At 41.8% G+C, this 21,118-nt stretch overlaps 1 protein-coding gene across 1 annotated transcript in view; it reads right to left on the reverse strand.

The window, feature by feature from the left end:
• Positions 1–21,118, reverse strand: part of LOC111862349 — a 426,180-nt gene that overhangs the window by 299,727 nt on the left and 105,335 nt on the right. Inside the window, exon 2 of the mRNA XM_023847658.2 lies at positions 16,282–16,338. The gene's annotated coding sequence lies outside the window, so the exon portion shown is untranslated. The remainder of the gene's footprint in view (positions 1–16,281; positions 16,339–21,118) is intronic.

Raw genomic sequence — 21,118 nt, forward strand, 5'->3', positions numbered from 1 at the left:
CTTTGGACGTAGGTGTTTTGGGTTATATCGGCATACTTTAACATAAGGAACACCCTCCCGAAGTTTGGCACATTCCTCCTGGGACACCCTGTATATATATATATATATACACACGTGTTTTACACACACACACACACACACACACATATATATATGTGTGTGTGTATTCCTCTAATATTTAACACCACAGCCATATCCGTCCACTGGTAAGTGCGTGCTTATCTCACATCTTGCATGCTGTGGACACAAGTTATCTTTCGAAACAATAGCTTATCTGGCCGCCTCACAATATACTAGGTGCTCTAATTATGTGTAAGATTTATCTGAGGCTTGGGTCCGGTTTTATTTCCCACAAAACTCAAATATAAGCGACAGCGGTGAATGTTATATAACGTGCAGAAATAGCTGAACCGTAAAGCTCTTTATGGTTCCTGCTGTAGTTGAAACCTGTGTTATTACTTTTTGTGGCCTGCGTTTTGGTTTAGTGTATAAAGGACATGATTTACAGAGAACGGACGGAGCAACAGAAGGGAGAAATAATGTGAAAATTGTAGAACTGCGGAAGTCTATTTTAGTTGTGTGATTCTGTGGCAAAATGTTCCCATATCGACACTGGTCATACGAATGAAAAAAAAAACCCGCAACTTCTGCCGCTTCAGTCGCCGAATGAACCGCAAGGATATCATAAGACTGTGATTTGTGACTTCGTTTCTCATTTCTTCTCTTATTCTCTTAAAGTTTGGAAAATAATAAAGTTACTACACTTGTACTTTAAAGAACGTAACTTTCATAAGAATGAGTTCGCGTCTTAAGACCAAAAGCTATGTTTTAGTGGGAAGGGTTTACCAACATTTCGGAAACAAACACACAGAACAGCGAAAACCTCAAGTCTTACCACGTAACAGATCTTCAGTACATTCAAAAGGGCAACATTCGCCTAATTTAGGCTAGAGAGCAACGGAACTAATCATCCTTTGATATTTACAAGTTTGTACTCGTACTTGTGATATTACACGCCATTCGACATCGTCCGGTGACACCATGTGCCATGCTGAGCCATCCTGGATCCCGGGATGTGCTTATGCGCATGCTCCGAACTCTTCCAGGAAGAGGAACTGCGCGAGAGAAAGACTGCACTGGAAACTGTGAAAGTATGGAGTCTTGGGACCTCTAGAGGGACATAAGTTAGCAGCAGAAATTCCCGGGGCGGGAGTCCAGTGGGAGACAGCAGCGTTTCAGCGGCATAACTTACGGACTGGACGAGTTACCAAGGCGGAACGCCATAGTGCCGCCGTCCCAGACTGGCCACACCGATCCACTGTGAGGACAAATTCAGAAGGTTCTACAGAGTTCATGTGTTTGATCTTCCATTCTCTCTCATTGACACAGTATTTGTACCGGCATAGTGACTGACTTTATAAATCACATATAGTGGCAGAGTTGGGGAGGTTATTTCTGACCGTGGGTGACACTGGACTGCCAATTCTCTCGTGTATTACACTTGGCCGTCATAGTCTTCTTGAGTAAGAGGGATCCAAACTGCTGGATTATGAACATTTTGGCGTTCCTTGCTTTTATCGGTAGTTTTGAAACACGTTCCTGCGTTAAATATTGGGCCAAAGCAGCATATGCTCTTCGAAGTTCAGCAGTAAAGATGTAGAGACCCATAAAAAAACAATTTAAAAACAAATTCCGTAGCATGTAGTCCGCAAACGAACTAACCGACCGAGCTGCCGCCACTTGTCTGCGAAGCTAGTGCCAACTTCTGCGGGTACAGAGTGTCGCATGGTCAGTGCAACGGATCCCCACGGCCGTTAATCTCGGTTTTCTAGACCGTAGCCGCTAATTGTTTGAAATAGCTCCTCAATTATTCTCATGAGGCTGAGTGGACCCCGTTCTAGACCCATTGCTTCTCAGAAAATTTGAAAACAACCGTGAAGCAGCAAAATACAGCGACTCCTGAGGAAAACATCTGAAGGTGAAAACAACAGGAACAGAAAATTATGCCATATATTTATTTAATTATATAAATTATGTTTTATTTGAGATGAAGTGAAATATACTGTGACATGTCAACGCATTACCAGGCAATGGCTCCCACGATAAGCGCACGCAACAATAGGATCAATGTTTATAGCTCGTTGCCAGGCAGCAATCAGCTCGCAAATGGACTGGCAAGATACCTATCACATGCCTTATTTTCAATGTGGTTCGTCCCATGCCCAGTACTAAGCAAAAGAATCTACAATAATAGGTGTATTCCATGGGGTTCATGCTGAAGGTTTATTGGGGAGAGTGAAGGCCGTTTGCAGTCAGTCATAGCGGTCATAGCTGAGAAGCCGTAAGTCAAGGACACGAAGACGTCACGGAAAGAGTCTAGGAGGTGTCAACAGTTGAGACTACAAGGATGTGAATGGAGCGTGTCCTTAGTGAACTGTGAAGACTGAGTAGAGATTAGGACAGAGGAGTACAGAGCGATTGAAGACGAAATAACAAGAAAACTTCATAGTGATTTGAAGCGTTAGTTTCTATGTCGAGATCAGTTGCCAGGAGACGACTAGTGAAGAAGGAGAATCCTAGCGCGTGTGCAACGGTGAGCTGAAAATTGTGTAACTCAGCGATGGCGCTGTATTTAAGTGTGATTAAGAGGACTTGTAACCCAGGTGCTAATAAATCCAACTATCTGAACTAGAACCCTTTATTTTCGTCATCCGTACACGTGACAATTATGCACCTTCGCGTTTATACACCCATGAGGTTTTGAAATCAGACGTTGGAGACAGCGTTCTGTTTACTGATGGAAGCCTGCACTCATTAGAATTATAGACATTTTACTTATGATCGTTTAAACTGAATACTGCTGCTCGTGAGTTACTAGTGGGTTTTACTCGGAGCCTTCTGCGAAAACCCCGTCTCTTTTCTGGTAAGGTGAGAACTTTAACCTTACAGGTTACTTATGTGTCTTCGCCATATGCTTTGAAGGTACGGGATTTCCAGTGCTCATCTAAGATGCAAAATCAAGGCTCTGGCTGACCCTGAAGGCAGTCCCTAGGATTTCAGAAGATATACCTGACCAAGAACAATGAGACGGCGGCGTACAAATTATTGTTTCGAAGTTCTGTCGTCACAAGTTTATCTTACATCAAAGGATACATGTTCACAGGAGGTTGGAAAACAGCGAGTCTCACAAATGGGCGAGCTATATGAGACAGAAAACTGATCTGAGAGTTATTAAGGACGACAATTCTTCGGACACTGGAGCAAAATGGGACAGTACATCAACTAAACATAGACGTCAAGAAAACATTGTGTCAGTCCAAACTTTCCCCACAATTTTATCTTTGACATAACGATTTGTGGCACTATCTACGCCGTCAAGCTGCGGTTGCTCGGTCGGCATAGTTCTCTTGCGGACTACAGGCCACGGAATTTGCTTTTGTTTCTATAACGATTTGTTTATTTCACTCTAAATGGATACCTACCTCGTTGAGTTCAAGGAAAATTTAAGAAAAAGATGTATTTTCAGGTAGCTGTGGTATGGTGGTCTTCATGTCGGAATGAGATTAGTTAATAGGAAGAATTTGATTGGTTCTTGTGAGATAAAGCTATGCACCTACTTAGTTTAACTAATCAATTAGAGGACTGTTCAATGCAAATGGTGTTACTTAACCGCCCATCTAGAATAAACCTACAGCAAATCCTTCGGAAACGAAGATTCATCCGAGCCGTTTCTTATAGGGAATGTTCAGAAGTAGGGAGATATTTAAGGCCGAGGTTGGAGAATGAACACAACTGCATAATGTGGAACTTAAGAACTTTTGTACCTCAGGAAATGATTAGACCCACATAAGAACGAGGAGAATAACGCATTCAGAATTCATTGGCAGAAGTTCAAGAAGACGTACCTTTGGAGACGTACATGTAGAAGGGAGGGAAATATTAAAATAATACCTAGCTGAAGAAATGGTGTGGACAAGAACTGGCTCGGGATAGGGATCACTAGTGGGCTATCTCCAGCTATGTGATGAAGACTTGGCACTTGATCTGCAGTTGTACTGTGTCTCAATCAGGCACACTTCGTTGAGTACAATATAAAGAACTTCATTTTAACCCCCAAGTAATCAAGTTGCTTCAAATTGTTGTTTCATATCTGGTGTACATAATTGCGAATGGGTATTAATGACAAATAAAGATTTCTCTCACTGAATATGATTGTAACTGTGGAGGATTTATCTCTTTCCCCACTATAAGTACAACTTTTCAATCAGAGTCTGAAAGGAGGGCCTAACGACAGACTTGTATGAGTACTGTGCAAATAAATCGACTTTGCATCTCAACTCTTAATTTTATCCTCAATCTACTTTGGTAAGTTGTTTGCAAATATTTTCATACGTATCAATACTTCAGTGCAGAACCGCTTCCTTGAATTGCATTGTATTCAATATGTTGCTATACTGAATCCATGATTTTCGCTGGCAGATTTTCTTTTCGTTAAAATTGTCCTTACTTTTGTTAGTTATGCGTGTAACCTAATACGATCCGGTTGGTAAAGTTAAGGAGGCTACTCTTGTCTTGGAGCTTGAGCTGCTAAGAGAGAGAAGCAAAGACTGTAGTCTTTTAAGTGGGTAATCTCTTGGAAAACGCCCACTGGGAAATCCAAAATAGAGATAGAAGGAACAATTAAGATTAATCTTCGGAAGAGGACTTACAAGAAGAAGCGGCTGGTAAAATGTATTTAGCGTCGGGTTCAATGATGGAATTTGGTGTTAATGACATTCAACGAAAATTTATATTAAGACTGTGCTAGTTAGCTCAGTTTTGAATTAATGTTACCCTCCACACAGTTACATCATGATCCCTGCGTTTAGATATTTTTGGGTTATTAAAAGCCCACGATTCATCTCCATAGTCTTAGAGATTCGGGTAAGAAGATTATAATGAACACTTAATATGAAGAGGTAAAGATAAAGTTACATTTAACTTTTGTTAATTAAGAACAAAGTCATGAAGACCTATTGGGGGGGTGGAGCTATATCTCAGCCATTCTTGACCTCACCACTACGTGGATGAGTAGTCAGCTACACTTCCACGGTGGCTTTACCCCCAAAGAAATAGCCCGGTGTACACATTGGATAGGAAGTTGTGTGGTCCCCAGATCTGGTATACACGCTACGGAGAAGAGAAAAATCTCTTGTCCCTACCAGGAATTGAACTCCGACTATCCAGCCCATATCCCATCGCTACAGCGACTGAGATATCCCTGCTCTTATGAAGTTAGAAGACGTGGAAGAAAAGAGTCATCATCTATTTAAGGCACTTTCCCCGAAGATTTGTTACAGAGACTCGGCGACACGAGGAATACTTGCCAGGATAACCAAAATTCGGGCCTAGAACCCAGGACTTTCTATCGCGAAACCACTCACCCACGACGTTCGGTAAACTGGAGAATAATAATTTGGAAGGGTGTGGCCGTGGATTATTTCAAGAACATTATCCACGTATCGATATGTGAAAGGGACTAGAACCAAGAGAATCCTCCCTTTGTTAGCCAGTAACTTGACAGTCGTTCGAACGGGATACGTTCAGGATACAAGCCAGGAAGTGTCTCCTCTGCACTCCACCACTGCACCACCGCACAGGCGCGATGAAGACAGCTGTATTACAAAGCGGTTCATCCACCGCAGTCCGTACGCATGTGAGAGCCAGTCCATTCAAGAGATGATATATCGCCGCATCATCAAGATAACTGAATTCGTCTCCAAGGGAAGGTCTTTGTTGCTCTAAGAAATGACACAGTAATTTATTCCAACACTGTACCTTAGTTGGAGGCTATATAGAGCATGTGCTGCAGAACTATTACTCGCACGAACGTATACTGAATTTTTACTGCGGCACATGTTACACGTTGCAGAATAAACACCAAAGTGGGATTCAATTTTTTATGGTTCATTGAATGACACTCGCAGTAGCTTTAGTGTACAATACAGCGTCGGACGGTAAGAGGAGTAGTCCATGGTGAATTGTGGGCGTGGATGGAACAAACACTCTTTACCCAATTTGAGGTACTATCATGGAACTTCGATAAAAGGATAGAGTATAACACCTGAACATATCAGTCAGGACTGCGTCCCGAGATTCAAACCTGGGACTTTAGAATACGAATCAGGCTACACCGATACTCAAACACAGTAAAATGAGCAAAATTTGAATATGAAGATTATATTTTTATGCGATATTTGTCATGGAGTACACACAGGGGGTTCTATCTTTTCTCGGCCAAGATGCGTTTTTTTTCTGATAAGATATCCAACGAATTTGGAATAAGTTTGGTATTAGGAGTCTGTACTGAATTGTGCAGGTCAAATTTAATAATCGTGGACACCGCTCCAGTGATATTCTTATACTAAATGGAGCTCATGTAAAATTTTGTAGATTTTCTGGAAGATGACCTATCGGAAGAAATTTGTGAATAATGGATATTACATGTTTAACAACAATTCGATGCTGACCTTAATAAATTTTGAACTCTATAACGGTGTAGAAGTGGGCTGTATTGGTGACTCTAGGGAGATACCTAGTGTCGGCAATGCAGACCGCTTCTATGTTGTGTGACCTGAAAAATGCTGTATTTATCACGGGAGGCCTACAAATTACAAATTTTATTGGAAACACTCTTTGATTCGGTGCATATTTAACAAAGTGGAAAATCATTTCTTTTTCAATGCTGTGTTACGGCAGTGATGTGGTTTGTTTTCTACATCTGCACTGATTGGGCAGCAAAGCAGTGGCGTGTGCAAAATTGTGATGAACGTAACAGAAAGATATTCTGTATCAAGAAGCCCACAGTTCCAAGTTCTTTTGTTATAGGGCTTATCCCTAAATTTCAGTGACCATAGAAGGGGTGTGAGTCGGTATAGCGACGGGACACGGGCTGGATGGCCCGGGATCAAGTCGCAGCAGAACAAGATATTTCTCCTCTCCACAATGTCCACACTGGCTATGACCGACACAGACTCCTACACAATGGGTACGGGGAGGCCGCGCCACAGCTCAAGCGGTTAGTCGCTGGCTTCCCACCGCGGCGGCCCGGGTTCGAACCCGGGTCTGGTCAAGTGGAATTTGTGGTGGACAAAGTGGCGCTGGGAATGGTTTTCTCCGAGTTCTTCGGTTTCCCCTGCCAATCTTCATTCCACCAAATTCTCCACCATCATAATCACCCAGGGTAGGTACAATAGGCCAATAAATGGCCACCTTGCCGAGTGGACCCAGCTGAACTCCATCCCTCACTAAGCGAATTTAATTAATTTAAAATTTTAAAATGGGTACGGGAAGCGATTCCCTTGGGGGTAAATCGGACTGTGGGTGGAGATGACCGCTCACCACGTAGTGCCTAGGTAAATAATGGTGAAGCTGTACCTCCACTCTCCCATATGTCTCCATGGTGTTGTGTTTAATTAATTAAGCACAGGGACAACTTGATATGAGGGGGTAGGAGGTGAGCTTCAGTCTCTCACTGTATTACGCCCGGAAACAAGATCCCCATACGTAACACACATGAGAGCATGAGAACCTCAGCGCCGGTCTTGGAGCTGAGAATAATCACTGCTTCTACAATAAATCAATCCCCACCTGCCTAGACAATAGAGAACAACATAAGATACATCCAGTAAAATTAAATTAAGAAATGCTGTCTTAATTTTTGCCCTTCTTTACTTTCCTTTCTACTGTATATCCTTATTTTGAAATTAAGCAGTTGTTTCTATCCAGGGCGCGGAGCGAAAGTGTCCCTTGGCACCGCAGTGGTGGCTGCAGTCAGAAGTAGATTAACGCTAGGATAGCAGTCCGTCCATGGACACAGAATCTCACGAAAGGAGATCCTGTCTCGGATTTGTGAGAGGGCAAGCAGATGATTAATAGCAGAGAGTGTGTACAGCACACAACACAAAGAAACACAGGCCGAAATAACACTCTTCTCTTCCGCGTGGACAGCAACGAAAAATGCTATACCGCAGTCAGCACAAAGGAATGTGATACGGATGTCGATGGCCGCGTATAAATCACAGTAAACCGTCAGTTATAAGACGTGGGGTACAGTATAACGCATGCGTAGTTGTCCCTTATAAACCTTTACTGAAGGTACAGACGCACTGCTCCACAAGTATTTCCATTTACTTACTTACTTACTTACTTACTTACTTACTAATGGAAGCTTCTTGAGGAGCCGTCAATTCTGAAGCTACTCAAGAATTTCCCAGAATTTTATGGAACCCGAAGGTTCATTACCGTGTTCACAAGAGCCCTCCACTGGTCCATACCCTGAGCCAGATCGATCCAATCCATACTATCCCATCCTATCCCTCTAACGTCCATTTTAATATTGTCTCCCTACCGACGCCTTAGTCTTCCCAGTGGTATCTTTCCTTCTGGCTTTCTCACCAATATACTATACGCATTCCTCGTCTCCCCATTCGTACTACATGCCCTTCCCACCTCATCCTCCTTGACTTGACAATTCTAATTATACTTGTAGAAGAGTACAAGTTATGAAGCTCCTCATTGTGCATACAGATATAAAGACCCGGAAACTGTTTATTCTTTCATTAACTAAATGTTCACCACCCAGAAATTTGTTTTGAATAACAAAATCTTAATTATATTTACTTTTAATTTAATGTAAATAATTTTATCAAAAGTTTTTGATGAAATCAATATCCATTTTTATTTGAGATTAGAATTTTGTGTCCGGTTATATTATGTGGATGTGAAATAGAGTTAAATTCATCTAGAAACTTCCAGGATAAAACTCTCACATCCTCACTTGCACTTACTTCCTCAATATTTTGCAAAACACACGTAACAGAGGGCAAAATGTAGGCGCATTTGCAGTCATAAAAGTAGCATTCCAAAATACCAGCTTCTTTACTATGGACGTCTTATCTTGTCATGATGCATCCTTGTACCTGCGTTTTACAACAGTTTACGTGGGTTCGTGGCGAAATTATGAAATATACTGTACATGTTACACACACAACAATAACGTGAACAGTTTTTTGTATGGTTGAGAGACGTGGTGTGGCAATAAGATAAATAAATTACAAGGCATATATGTATATGCACAGTGGACAAAACCTTAACAATATCTTGGTAATTCCTTTCGACTTTACTGGCTATCGTAAAAAGTAAATTTGTCCCTGCGCTCTGGAGACGCATGAGAAGTGGACATATATCTCCACAATTCTTGACCTCGGCATTAGACGGAGATGAGCGGTCAGCTTCACGCTCCGGCAGCTGTACCCCTAACGAAACAGTCCCCGGTACCAATTGAACAGGAGGCTGAGTGGGCCTCAGAGCCGGTCTGGATATTTTGGTGAAGACAGAAATCTTACTACTGCCGGGAATCGAAGGTCGGTTGCCCAAGACGTAGCCCACTGGAATATCGACTGAGCTATCCCACTAACCAAACTGTATCGAACGTCATGTTAGATAAGATATAAAAGTTTGTGACTATGATGTATTAATATAATCACTGAGTTTTGGACATTACCCATCGTCCTGTTTTTATTTAAAATATATGGCTTCGGACACTGGATTCTCTCGCCGTCCTCAGGTAAAAGCCTACTCAGTCGTGCCCAATCGACAGGGATAAAGTTGCCCCTATCCATAATCAAACATGAGGGACTGGATGTATATGTCCACATGTTTGTTTATTTTGGATTCGAGATGATATTTGTTCTGTTATTGGTCGCTGTTTTAAGAATTTTTCCAGATATAAGTCAATGATTAGCCAATGATTAGCTTCATGCCGACCGCTTTATCTCAGATCTGGAATAGAATTCAGCCTGCATCAGGAAGCAAGTAAAGAGAGGGGGACAATTTAATTAAGACATCTGGGATATTACATAAGAAGGATCGCCACCTATTACTGAACTGGTGAAATGAAGGATCTATGAGGAGCTAGGCATGTAGCTATGTTTTGAGGGAAAGCAATCCGTACACAGCTTTCGTGTAAAAGAAAACCTACCGGAAGTATTCCATTAGAATACCGGATATGAGATTAGAGGGAAACATGAAGATGAATCTAGGAGAGGGAAAGTAGGAAAACTTGGGGACACGTTGCAGGGTTGCATTCCATATAAATACACGTATAGTCTTATATGAGGTAATGAAAACAAATTCAAAATACTTGTGCACTTATTCTGGTTCGAGTTACAACACTTCTTGTCTTAGGGACATTTCTGAGTTGCTCTGTTTAGTACTGAGGTTAAGAATATGTGGAGTATTACTCCCATGCTGCAATACGTCCTCAAGGCACGGTCTTCAACAACAGGGAAAGTCTTACATTTTACTTTTTAAGAAACTGAGGCAATTTCCTTAACTACAGTCTCTGACATTAAGGGAGGAACACAGACTAAGGGTGTTTGAGGACAGGGTGTTGAGGAGAATATTTGGACCGAAGAGAGATGAAGTGAGGGTAGAGTAAAAAAACTGCATAATGAGGAACTTCATAACTTGTACTCTTCTCCAAGTATAATTAGAATGATCAAGTCAAGAAGGATGAGGTGGGCAGGTCATGTAGCATGAATGGGGGAGACGAAGAATGCATATAGGATATTGGTGGGAAAGCCAGAAGGAAAGAGACTAGGGAAGACCAAAGCTTAGGTGGGTGGACAATATTAAAATGGATCTCAGAGACATAGGATGGGATGGTATGGATTGGTTTGATCTGGATGAGGATAGGGACCAGTGGAGGGCTCTTGTGAACACGGTAATGAACCTTCAGGTTCCATAAAATTCTGGGAAATTGAGTAGCTGCAGATTTGGCTTCTCCTCAGGAAGAGCCCAGCTCCATAAGTAAGTAAGTAAGTAAGTAAGTAAGTAAGTACTTACTCGTAAGTAATGCTTCCGGCTACTCTGTAAAAAAGTAAAGTAAAGTAAAGCTATCCCTGTAACTGGCCATGAAGGCCCATAGGATTGTGAGACGTTGAGGGTCCCACATTATCTAGAGAATCGGCTCAAAGATGGCGGTAAGGTTGTCAGCCTTACGCGCCGGCCGCGCTTTACTCTTGGGAAAATTATTTATTTAATTTCTGGTACTCATTTCTGTTAGAGGCTGAGTGAACCCCAGGGCCATAGTGCGACTGGAAGGATGAGGTCAATTGACCTCATCGGTATTTGAAGCCGCGACCTTCCGACTTGTAGCATAGTGCCTTAACCACTACGCTACCGCGTGCCCCCCTGTTACTCCGTTCAGAACCTTTTATGTTCCTGACTGATGCCTAAACATGCAGTCATACTGGTAATTATTTGAACCGCTCTCCGTCGGTTCATGGAGCTCTCTCCAAGGTCCATACAGAAACTGCGTTTATAATTTGCACTTTTATCTTCTCAAATATTCATAACAGCGATGTTTCGTGTACACTTGTAGATATTTGTATTATGCTGTGTATTTAGTGATGTCTATATACTTCCTTTACATAAGTAGGATAATCTTCTTGATAAAATGTTCTATTAGAATTGAATTAAAAGTTGCTGAAGTTTCGAAGGACCATGCTTCCTACTTCAATTCATTCATTCATCCTCTCTTCCTTTCTTTCTTTCTCCCCTGCTCTTATTTCCTTCGTCCTGTTCTCTTTTCTTCTTTCTTTGTGTCTCTGTTTTTCCTTTATTTGTTCCTCCTTTTTTTTCTTCTTTTGTTTCGCCCTGAAGAATAAAGGAAGAAAGTTCCTCCGAAACGTCATAAATTTTGACAATTTCAGCAGAAGAATAAATATATATGGTGTCCCCTAAGTGCAAACATTGGAAACCTCTGTTATTTGGCAAAATGTGGAAAAACCTAAAGAGATAAAAGTTGCTTCATATCACGTGTTTCTAACCTTAAGTTCTTGATAATTGTCTCGCCTTTACAGCGCTACGCCCTTTACATATCAGTAGCAAAAACTTGCGGTGATGTTGCCAAGGTAACATAGTGGCGAAATTTGATATTTATCAGGGCGGTTTGAAGAGGGCGTGAAGGAGAGACAGATACAACATGTTTAATGTGTACCTGTCCTTCCTTCACAACCGCTTTCCCCCCCTTTACCCGTCATGTCACCCTAGATATATCGTTAACTTTTTATTACTGATATGTAAAGTGCGGAGCCATGTAACAGCTCGTCCTAGACACAACATTGCAACACATGAGTTTGTAAACACGTGATATGCAACAGTTTTCCTTCTTTAGGTTCTCCTTATTTTGATAAATAGCCGATATCTCTTATGGCACCAGACCAGCGTGAAAACCTATGGCTTGTCCCATCCACGTGTGTCGTTTTCAGACAAACAGAGGCGCTATTGCGTCGTTCTTTGGAAGGGGAAGTAAACAGTATCATATTGATAAGGCACCAAACAAATACTTGAATGTACAGGGAGTTTTCTGCCAGCTAGCCAGGCTCCCAAACGTAATGCCAGATGGCGCGCACTTGTCACGACTCTCGGCGGAGAACAAGCAAGTGGCACCGTATCTCTAATGCACTGTCATCACAGGAGTAACTTAAAGATATTCTATCGCCATGTTGGAGTCTCTAGGCGCACAGCTTCCTCATACAGAAGTATTAACTGCAGAATTAGCTAAGTGCTTCAAAATGAAGAACTGTACCTGACAAGAAATTGCGCACACAGTTGGCGCAACGCCTTGAGGTGAGTTATATCACCAGAAGAAGTTCGCAAATGATTTATATTAATGGACTTCCTTGCAGTACCGTTAGACTGCATTATTTTTTTTTTCCTTGGCACTACAGCCGCAATGGGCCTAGGCCTACCTCCATGAACTTCTCCGTTCGGTTTTTCTAGATCTTACACATTCGGTAGGACTCCTCGGCGGGTGATCAGTTCGTCGCAAGGCCTCTACCTGTACACAAACACAGAAAAACGCACACACACACAAACTAAACATCCATGCCCTGAGTGGGATTCGAACACACGATCCCGGTTTCCAAGCGAGCGAAGACAGTGCATGCCTTAGAACGCTCGGCTACCGTGAACGGCACTGCATTAATTAGAAAGTTCTATTTTAAAATTTTATAGCTTATTAGCTCTGCGTTAACTTGAATGTAACATACCTGGCCGATCTGTATTAACTCACTGTAGGATGCAATGTTGTTGCCATAAAAGGAACGGTTTCTTGAAGCAGATCAGACGTAGGCAAAAAATGGAAATAAGTTGCAACATGCTTCCATTTCGCTGTTACTCTCTTGCGTCAAAGTAATATTCTTAGCCCGTTTTATCAAACACCCACAAGCTCCGTTTTTCTTTCTCAGTGAAATATCAAGTTCCATGCCAAATACAACACATAAGCTTTTATGCCATTTGTTTCAGTTCTTATTTTTATTTGAAAGAAAAGATTTTAGCGAACACAATGGAAGAATGTCACTTTAGTTCCTCCTTATACGTAATATAACTTCTCAGAAACCTTCAATGGGGACACGCGGTAGCGTAGTTGGTTGAGACACTATGCTACTAGCCGGAAGGTCGCGGGTTCGAGTCCCGATGAGATGGATTTTTAAATTGACCTAATCATTCCCCCCACACTATGGCCGTGGGGTCGACTCAGCCTTTAGCAGAAATCAGTACCAGGAATCTTCCTGGAGGTAATTGGCGGCCGGCGCGTAAGACTGACAACCTTACCGCCATCGTTGAGCCGATTGTCTGCAGAAAATGTGGCAGCCTCGACGTCTCAAAACCCTATGGGCCTTCGCGGTCTGTTAACAGGGATGGCTTTCGCTTTTTTTTTCCTTTAATTCAATATGGATTTATGTTAGCCTTCGTTTCGTGTCCGAAAGCGTTACGTTTCTTGTTGAACGCATGCAATTCTGTTTAAACGTCCCGAAGGACTCAGTTTTGAGGGTCGTCTTGTTTAAGAAAATCCTTCAGGGCTTCGCTTCCTAGATTTCAATCTACGGCTGTCTCTTCCTACGGAAGTTAAGAGTGACGATAAAAATTTCGGTAGAAAAAGATGTTGGAAATGAAATTATCTGTATGTTGCCTTTGTGATTGCTGAGTGTTCGAAATTCCTTTGTTAAAAGGCGTCAGAACTGGTTTATGACACTTCAGAATAAAGCAAATACATTAAATTGGTGCAATTGACACAAGTGCTTACGTCATTCCCTCGCTGCGTAACAGAGTTTGGCGCATTTGAAAATAAAAAATTACGAAAATGTCCGTCTGTTGTTCGAGAATGACGTAATGACATCCGACACTGGCGAGTTTTGTTAAATCTGTCCATACCGGGGAATTCTAATTAAAGTCGGCCAGCAATAACGGACACTACATGAAGTCCATCACGCGCTTCTGCGAGCATTTCGACCGCAACTCCCGCGTTACTTGCTAAGTGCTTCACCAGAGTAAAATATTTTGAAACAAATATTGTAGAGAAAAACGAAACACGCATTTCTTGTCTTCGAAATAATTAAATAAACATCAGGGTAGGAGCCAGGGTTGTTAGGCTATGACGAATTTCCCAACTCCGCAGTTTATATAACACTTCCTTCTTGTGCAAAGTTGTCGATGTGTCGGTCTGTTTATTACGCCAAAGGAAAGACCACATAGGAAGCTATAACCGAAACCTGAGTTGCATCCTTAGAAGTAATCTTTGGGCGCGCATGATATGCTAAACTGCGGTCAAAATCCACTGTCCAGTGTTTAGTAAAATGTACAATCCATGTTCTGGACGACTAAGCAATTTTCTTGCACAGCTTTACGATATTAATAGTCCTTTTATTTTCTGAAGCAAACCGTTCAAGAGGAGTGATCGTCAAGGACACAGTACATTGTGTTTATGGTCCGACAAAACATGTGCTTCCCTAGGTCCGTGTGCCAACATCAGAGCTTCTGATTACGCCCTGATAGCACGCTTCTTGTCGCACAATGAGAAGCAATGACGCACAAGAAATTGTGACAGTTTTACCTCCAGACCTGCTGGTCTGCGCAGAAAGTAGGCCGACTGATTAATTGGACGGTAGTTTGTCTAGTGGTAAAACGGCGCGCTACTGTGACAGCTTGGTCAGCAAACAAGCAGCAGACACACACACACACACACACATCTCCCAACTATGAAGAGTAATTGCCTCAGTAGTTTACAAATTTATTTCCTCACCACGCACAAACAACAGTCTGGCGTAATGCTTCTGTACTCCACTGATGAATGTGTAACGACCAACACGTCATCATGAAGTTCGGCTTAAGCGATACAATTTCTAACTTTTATTCTTAAGATTACTGGTTCGAGTCTCACATACTATCCTAATTTAAATTTCCGTATTTTTCTCAGTCTTTTTAAGCAAATGACTAGTTGGTGCTTTGAATTATGCCATGGATGTATTCTTCCACATCCGTTCCAATTAATTGCCTACCTACCTACCACTCGGCGCTACAGCCCTGGGTGAGCCTTGGCCTCCTCACCAACCAGTCTCCACAACCAATGCGTGCTGCCATAGGAATAAACCCACTCATGATGACCCGAGGCTGGTTGTTAGGTTCCTGAACAAAATTCTTTTTACAGGATGAAGTTGTTAGCCTCATGCCCAACCCCCAACCTCGAGGACCAGGGTCTCTCTCTTAGTCTGGACCCTACCCTTTGACATTTCATGCATGTGACCCTACCGGTAGTTAAACTACCGCCGGCATAGTTCTCCAGGTCACAATAATGCAAGCCCTACCTCAACGACAAGGTGGAGGTACCTTTGGGGGGGTTTCCAATTAATTCCAATTATATCATAATTCGACATTCTGTAGTCTCACTTCCTGACAGCGTCGTTAAACAAGCTGCAAGGAATTAGCTAGACTCGTCTTGTGCTGTAGTTAAACGTACTTATAGCTAAATGTCACGTGACTGCGACACGGAATAATAATACGGCGAAGTGTGTATCCTAACATATTTACATAGTCTACACAGAGAATTAATCTCAGACTTTATTTTCCTCTAGGAATAACTTGTGAAAACAAAACCATAAGCTATATAGTGCCCATCTGTAAGCATCATTTCGTTGTAAAGGGGCAATGACTTTAAATTAGGTGCAACCGAAAAGAACGCCTCTATTTGGTGTTTTGTTGAATAAAGAAACAAATAATTTGAAAGCTTTATAAAATTATTGTGTGTATAGCGCGAAATATGAAAAATGTAGCATTATGGATTATTATAAAAAGATATTAGTAATGACACAAATTTTTGAACCTTCGTAACATTGTAGAATGTAATTATGAGCTTAAACTTAAATCTTAAGAACGCTTAGGAAGTGCATTACTTACTACTGTGTGGCGCAAACGTACTCAGATCGGCGTTCACTTGAATCTGCAGGCAACCATCTGAAATGAGATTAGAATAATTATGGTAGTACTCATTCACACGTGACTAAGTTATCGCCGTAGTCTATAACTTGAGCATTCGCGTCTCAGAAGATTTCCATCTTCAGGAATATAATGCTGTACAGTCCGCTGAAAGTCAACTGGTTGTTCGGAGGGGTTTGTCCGCCCCGCTCCCCACCTGCTTCACGAAGGTTTATTGCTTAGCTTATCTTTCGACTCTGAAGATAGGGGCGACATGTTCCTCCGAAATATCGGTTGACTTTTAACGGCCTACGTGGCTTTATATTCCACAAAACAGAACTCTTCATAACCACTGTTTTAATGACCTAAAATCTTACAGTGGCCTTCCATTTGAGTAGACGAGTCAGCATGTCTCTCTGTGAGGTGCAGTCCTGTGTGATATTTTATTGACTTATAGCTGTAAATCAAGGAAGGCTGTAAAGAACTGTACATACGTTTATATAAGTTACTGGTTTGCCACTTTATGCCAATCCGATAATTCTCCAGTGAGGAATATACTGTAGCTCAATTTATGGCGGTTAACTCGTATTCAGTTAAATCCTTGGCTAGATTCTTAGCACTGGTTCGAATCAGCTTGACTTTCTATCGTAGTTTTCATCAGTCCCTCCAAACCAAAGCGGGATCATCATTCTGGAATAGACGATTACCGCAACTTCCTTATTTTCTCAATTTATGGTCCACCAGGATCTGGGAATTTGATGCTGCATAAGCAATGCAGCTCAGAAAATGTCGATAATTAAACTAAGGAGCAGATGTTTCTGCAGTGTTAATCTTTTCTCATTTTACTCAAACGATTCATATATCCATGATATGTATACAGTGGCCGTCTTGTAGTGCACTCAGTTTCACCTGTTACTTCACGACATGTTTCGGCAACATAGTGCCATCATCAGGTGCCCTAATTACGTTAATCTATTGCATTGCTTGCCCTCATATGTCTTCACGACACCATTTAAAAGTATTTAAAAAGGCCGTATTTGTCAACTATAATAAATTTACACTCACTGAAACTTGTTAAGATTATTTATCTTATGTGTCTTAATTAAAACTTGCGTGTGGTTCATTCACCATGGGGTCGTTTTTCTTATTTTCTGTGTAAACTGTGTCTTGTGATGTGTGTTCCCTTCTTAGCTGCGATTCCTATATCCTGATGAATATTCTGAGAAAGGAGACACAGCCACGACGACGCTGAGATGGAACTCTGACAGGCAGAGGTTGAGATAATGAAAGAAAAATATTGTCATGTGTATACGGTACGCGTGAAGGATATGACGGGTTAAGTTCGGATGATTGGATTTACTAGCACCTTGGTTACAAGTTCTCTTAATCACACTTAAACACAGCGCTATCGCTGATTTACACACTTTCCAGTTCACCGTTGCACAAGCAGTGGAATTCTCTGTCTTCACTAGTCGTCTCCTGGCAACGGATCTATTGTTGCTGAAGGTAGTGAATAAGACGGCAGCGCAATGAAAGAAGAATTAATGAAGGATCATACGGAAGTGATGTTCAGTCCACCACACCTTTGAACGGTACTGTGTTTCGGAAGAAGAGAAAACAGACAAGAATAAAACGAGAACTAAAGAAGAGAGAAATGGAAACAGAGAATATACACAGGGTACATGGGAAGTAATAAGGAAGACAGAGAGAGGAAAACTAAAATAAGGAAGAGAGATATAGGGAGAGAGAAAAGCACAAAAAAATATCTGGACAAGACACAAGACGGGCAGCAAGGCCCTGCCTGACCTTGTCGTTACGCAGACAAATGGCAAGAGGACGGCATACTCGACGCGCCGCGACGTCTCCCTTGTCTGTATTAAAGTCCACAAGACACAATACAGAGAAACACTTAAGATAATTGCATGCGTTTCGGCAGATAGTCCTTGTACATTTACTTCAAGCAATAGCATTAGCATGGAAAGCAGCAGAGCTTGCGTAAGAATTCTGTTGGAAAGATGGGACAAGGCTAAGGGATTTCAATTATGCGTAAAATTCGGGTGTTGAGAGACTTCCACATTTAGCATGGCATTTACAGTATCCTTATAACCGTGTGGTCACTACTAATAACTTGTGAAAAACTAAAAGACTTTTTTACTGTGGCATGAATATCATGCTTCTGGAAAACAATCCATCTTTCAATTTAGCTGTCATTAATACTGTATTACTGACAAGTTAGACGTGCCACTAGCGTCACTGAATTGGTAAGTGGTAACATATCTGAAGAATGCAGTCTTCTGAGATGTGGCGCCGTGTAGATATTGTGTTAACCGACGTTTCGGAGGAACGTATCGGCTCAATCTTCAGGGTAGAAGAAGACAGTCTATTAGCACCTGCTCATGCTGGTTCACTCGCTGATTTCTTCTTTTCTTTTCTTTTTCTTCTACCCTGAATATGGAGGAGATACGTTTCTCCGAAACGTCGGTTAACACAATATCTACACGGCGCCACATCTCAGAAGACTGCTTTCTTATTAGTCACCGCCGTGAAAACCTTAAATCCTACATAGTAACATCTTCCTGCCTTTAGGCGACTGGGTCCCAACATAAATGGGCATAGGCCCCTTGCAGAACGTATGTTTAGAAGTTCTACAAGCGATCCCCTGCAGTTAGATATATCTGCGCATAATCAATGCGCAATGACGCTACGCAGGAACAGACTGCTGAGTAGAATATTCGGATTAAATAGTAGAAGACTGGAGGAAAGTGCATGATGATAAGCTTCATAACTTGCACACTTAGAAAAATATAGTTACAATAATAAAGTCAAGGCGGGTGAGATTGGAAAGTCGTGTAGCTTGCATGCGAGAAAATTAGATACATATAGGCTTTTGGTGGGAAAGCCAGAAGGAAATGCACCACTAGGAATGAGTGAATCTGTGATAAATTATCGGAAATGGAAAAAAGATCAATTTCTTTAAAATTCCATGATTAAGTAGGTTATACTGGGTGCGAAGGCAAGCGCTATGTATATGCTCTCACACTAATGAGGGTCGAGAGCAAGGGTCAGCTGGAGAAACTCCAGCTTCCTTTAAGTGAGGGATATGAGGATGCCAGCCCTCTGCTATCATTACTCCATAAAAAACTAATTAAGTAACAATTATCCAATTCAGTGTTCATTGTTAGTTATATTACGTCACGGGGAATACAAAATACTGCATATCACTTTTAGCGTGAGAAGAAAAACAGTTGGATATTTAGCCAAACAACGAAGTGAACTTATGGGACCAGCGCACTGTGCATTTCCTTTCATCCGCATTTCCTCTTCCGAACTAGCTGCCCTATATTGTTAACATTTTGTACTGAAGTGGATACCACCGCCACTGTATGACAATCACACGTCGAAACTCCTTAATTTCCTATGATCAGCAACAACATGGCGGACGCAAAATGTCTTGAGATAGGGATGACAGAAGGACACGTAATTTATTATCCTGAAGTTATCTTTAATACAGGTTTGTCAAAATTAGCCTATATAACTTGTATCAAGAGGGTTTCCTTGTGGAATGTATAGTAACAACTCGGTCGAAGAACAAATAATTTATTAAGGTTTGGCCTGATGACGGACGGAACGCTGGCTGTAGCATAGCTACATGCTGTGTATGAAGCATTGTTAAAAGTCAGCAGTTACTAACAGCGTTACGACGCTAAACATAATTCATAGTTAAATAATAAGTAAAAGTACAGCTGTCCTTGTACTAAATTAAATAAACACCATGCCTTGTAGATATATGTGGCAGTGGAAGTATAGGTACTGACCTCGGCACTATACGTTGGTGAGTGGTCAGCTTCACGCCCTTGTCGCTTTACCCCCAGGATAAAAGCCCCCCGATTCCAATTGGATAGGAGGTTGGATGGGTCGCAGGGCCGGTGTGGACGCTATAGACGCCGGGGATAGAACCGCGTCTGCCCGTCACTATGCTGACTGAGCTATCCGGGCTCAGTTAAATAATAAGTTTCTCTCAAGGCAACATTATTATTATTATGGCTCTACAGCCTTTTGTTGGGCCTTGGCCACTTTTTCAGCTTCTTGGTCGTATACACAGTCGGTAGAACTCCTTTGACTGGGGATCAGCCCGTCGCAAGGCCGCTACCTACGCACAGAATAAATGCACACAATACAGACACCCATGCCTTGAGTGGGATTTGAACCCATGATCCCAGAGTTCAAGCGAGGAGAGACAATTCATGCCTTAGGCCACGCGAGCACTGTGATCGGCCACAAAATAACATAGCAACGATAATAGTAACAGATTCGTAGGGGTATAAGTATATGTAGCAGGTAAGGAGGCTTTGAGGTCCCACCTTGAAATTCTTGTTTAAAGTACAGTTGATTTATTTCTCAGCAGTATATAGAACATTCCAGTCTTTCCCCTTTAACACAGCTACTGCCTCTGGGAAAACATCCAGAGTGTTGGAGCTCACGTAGGCCCCTGTAACAGAAAACTAACTTACAATGTCGACCGGCGTAGCGCAGAGTTCCTCTCTATCAGGGCTACCACCTGTTTAAACTGGAGAATTTCGAATGTGTCAGGGCAGCCACCTCTATACAATCAGTTGATCCTGTGGAATAATTTAACATATTCAGACAGTAGACTTTTGGTGGCATTAGGTACACTGACAGTTTTAAAAGCCTCTGCAATTAGATCAACTTAATTCATTTCCCAGAAGGCAGACATTGAACTCATACGCACGTTAAATGCTTGTGGCTGCATTTATTTTTACTTTTTTGAACTAAATTTATATAAGTATTTTCAATAAAA

Source organism: Cryptotermes secundus, unplaced genomic scaffold (genome assembly GCF_002891405.2).
Source record: "Cryptotermes secundus unplaced genomic scaffold, Csec_1.0 scaffold487, whole genome shotgun sequence".
NCBI classification, from domain to species: Eukaryota; Metazoa; Arthropoda; class Insecta; order Blattodea; family Kalotermitidae; genus Cryptotermes; species Cryptotermes secundus.